Source organism: Etheostoma cragini, unplaced genomic scaffold (genome assembly GCF_013103735.1).
Source record: "Etheostoma cragini isolate CJK2018 unplaced genomic scaffold, CSU_Ecrag_1.0 ScbMSFa_300, whole genome shotgun sequence".
Lineage (NCBI taxonomy): Eukaryota > Metazoa > Chordata > Actinopteri > Perciformes > Percidae > Etheostoma > Etheostoma cragini.
Window position 1 is genome coordinate 1 of NW_023267222.1, and position 3,353 is coordinate 3,353.

Here is a 3,353-nt window from a genome sequence, read left to right on the forward strand (position 1 = left end):
ATAGCCTTATAAGCATGCATGTGAAGCTCAACCTCAAAAAGCCATAAAGCAAATGCTTGTGGCTTAAAGATTGAGCTCCCGCTCATCAAAATCAGCCAGGCGCAGTCTCTGTGGCGCAATAGGTCAGCGCTGTTAGTTTATAACTGAAAGGATGGTGGTTCAAGTCCACCCAGGGATGTTAATTTCTTATAAACATGTAGAGAGCCAACTCTGGGATTTATCCTTCTGCAGAAGACTGTAGAGCAGCACAAAGATAACTCAAGTGGCCTTAGGTCTGTCAGAAGGTACAGTTCTGCAAACAATGTACATATTAATCTTTACGGTCATCAGAGATGGGAACTAACAAACTACAAAAAATGTATTAACAAAGTAACAAAGTAAAAATACTTCATTACTGCACTCAAGTTGATTTTTAAGATATTTATTTTTTCGGCAACTTTTTACATGTACGCCTTACATTTTAACCCAAATATCGGTATTTTCTACTGCTTACATTTTATAAAATTGGCTCATTACTTTAGTTTTGTACTAAAGGTCATAAATCATTTTTATGGGTGTTACGGCGGGTATGAGCACTGTAGTTTCCATTTTTATGGATGAAATAAACTTGACACGCCATTAAGTTTACTTTTCAGCAGGTGGAGACATTTCACTTCAGACACTTGCAGCTTTGTTAAACATCAATAGACTGGAAAAACGCTTGATGCTGATACAAAGCATATTTAGCAGACGATGGTTTTGATTGATTGACCTCTGGGTTCTGGGCCCTGCACGCTTCTACTGCGCTACTCTGCTCTGCTGCTTACAGTGTGATAACATTTTTGAATAAAGTACTGGCATTTTTCAATAAAGTATTGGCTTTGTCCTTGGAAAATGGAAACTGAAGTGCTGATACCTGCTGTATAAACTGCTAAAAACTAGAGCATAATATATGTAATATATAAGTAAATAAATACATGCATCCATCCTCATTGGCTTATTCGGTATTGGGTTGCACCGGTAGTGGAACCCAAACTTCCCTTTCCCGACGCACATCAACCAGCTCTGACTGTGGGATCCTGAGGTGTTGCCAGGTCAGGTTGGAGACATAATCTGAGTCTCTCCCTCTACCCTGCCAACAGACTGAGTCTATCCAGGGTGCCCGCCAACCAAGACCTCACACTGTTTGTGCATGTAGCCCAGTCCCCTAGCCCATCCCTGGTCGTGCTCTTATCTTCTTTGTATGTTGTCCAGCCTCTGAGGTCCGAACACAGTTCACAAACTGAACACGTTGATCCAACAGAACTACTAAATACATAAATAATGAATAAACAGTCAAGCCATCAAAAAGCTAACTTTTGTTTCTTTATTTTTTATTCCCACATAAGTTGTGTTCAAGTAACCTTCAGTTTTCTTCTCTGAATGTTTTTTTTTATAAATAAGCGTTGAAAAAACTCACAGTCCATGAACACAACCCGACCTGGTATCAGATATACAACTCAGACACAAACATAACATAAATCCTCATTTTTTATAAACTGGTATTTCTATAAATTGAACATCAGCTAATAGCAGTTTTAGAAAGCAGATGGTTCAGAGCTCCTTTGTGCTGCAGTAGAAGATGATGGGACAGTTTTATTAGTGAGACTTTATTCAGTTGATTTTTCTAGATTTGGATCATCAGCTGTCCTCATCGTATGCCGTATGGTTACGTATGCCAAATTTAACATTGAACATTTAAACCTTCAAAATCTCATCAATTGATCTGCGAATTTTGCCAAATTTAAAGAAAGTCCCTTCTGGGGGTTCTGTGTTATCACATTCACAAGAATGGGAGTTGCGTACGTATGTAGAGATGGACGGACGACCCAAAAGCAAGAGACAAAAAAAGAGGTGGGGGAGACGGAGATAAGCCCCGACAGAGTAGAGAGCTACAGACAAAAAGACGTGAAATAGTGCCAAGTGTGACCAGAAGAACTGGAAAAAAATTTGAACTATGAAGGACAAACCTTTCTTAAGCAACATGTCACCCCCTCAGAAACACCAGGGCTAAGACAAGTGGCCAATAGTTTACTTCAACATTTTTCCCGAGTAGGGGTCCCCACAGAAATCTTAACCGATCAGAAAACTAAATTAACATTGAAGGAGGTATAGTCCCTGTTAGGGATCCGCAGCATTAAAACAACACCCTACATAGTTTGTGGCTTCATGAACAATATTGTATTATCTCATAGGTACTGGAAGCCACCCGTCTCCACCAATGCATTTCTCAATGCCCAGATGTGTTACAAGATTTGCAGTGAGTGTTATGTTGTCCAGCAGAAAGGCAGCAGATGTGTTACTTTTTGACTGGATTTGACTGGATTTCGCCCAGGTTTCTTCTCTTGCTCAATGATCTCTGAAAAAAGTAAAAAGGCTAACCACGTAAAGGGGATGTAGCTCAGTGGTAGAGCACGTGCTTTGCATGTATGAGGGCCCGGGTTCAATCCCCGGCATCTCCAATAAGTGTTATTGGAAGTGTTCCAGTCTGTAAAAGCTCTTATTCTGAAAGAGAAAAGTTTTCAAAGTCAATCTCCTTGTGTTCATGGTAATTAATGCATAAATCTGTCTTAATGACTAGCTGTGTTGCAAGATTTGCAGTGAACAGTCCACTGCCCAGTGATGATGGTATAGTTGTCAGCATAGCTACCTTCCAAGCAGTTGACTGGTGTTGGATTCCCAGCCGTTTTTGCCATGGTTCAATTTCCAGCCACCACCAGGTTTTGAAGCCATATAGAAGATTAACGTTAGACCCAGGTTTCTTTTCTTATTCAGTGATCTCACAAAAAAGTAAAAAAAATCTGAAAATCATTAGGGGCTGGAGATCAGTGATCGAGCACATTTTGAGTCTCAATGCCCAGATGTGTTACAAGACTTTCAGTGTATATTGTGCCGTCAAGCAATGGTGGTATAGTGGTGAGCATAGCTGCTTTCCAAGCAGTTGACATGGGTTTGATTCCCAGCCATTGCAGTAATTTTGCTTGTGTGGTTATTTGCTTTAGCTGTGAAGATTAGCCAGAAAGGTTACTTGCCCAACCCGGTTTGATAAAATATTAGATCTCTGTTATGGTACAAAGAAGGCAGCATATCAATCAATCAAGCTGCCTCCACGAGGATCCACAGACACAGGCAGCACTTTGCCTTGTAACTACTACTAACCAATTGAAAAGTTTATGAACATTTGTGCAAAAAGATATGGCACAGCTATCCAGATTGTTTTGAACAAGTCGTTAAGGCAATGGACTTATGGTCCATTTGGGTCTCACTGAGCAGGTTTGAACCCTGCTGATAACAAAAAGCATTCTTTAAGAGTGGTAGCAAACCCATGACACATC

At 40.3% G+C, this 3,353-nt stretch overlaps 1 non-coding gene across 1 annotated transcript; it reads left to right on the forward strand.

The window, feature by feature from the left end:
• Positions 1–2,408: 2,408 nt before the first annotated feature.
• Positions 2,409–2,480, forward strand: trnaa-ugc. Its single transcript has one exon. It is a non-coding gene; the product is annotated as a tRNA-Ala (tRNA).
• The last annotated feature ends 873 nt before the right edge of the window (positions 2,481–3,353 follow it).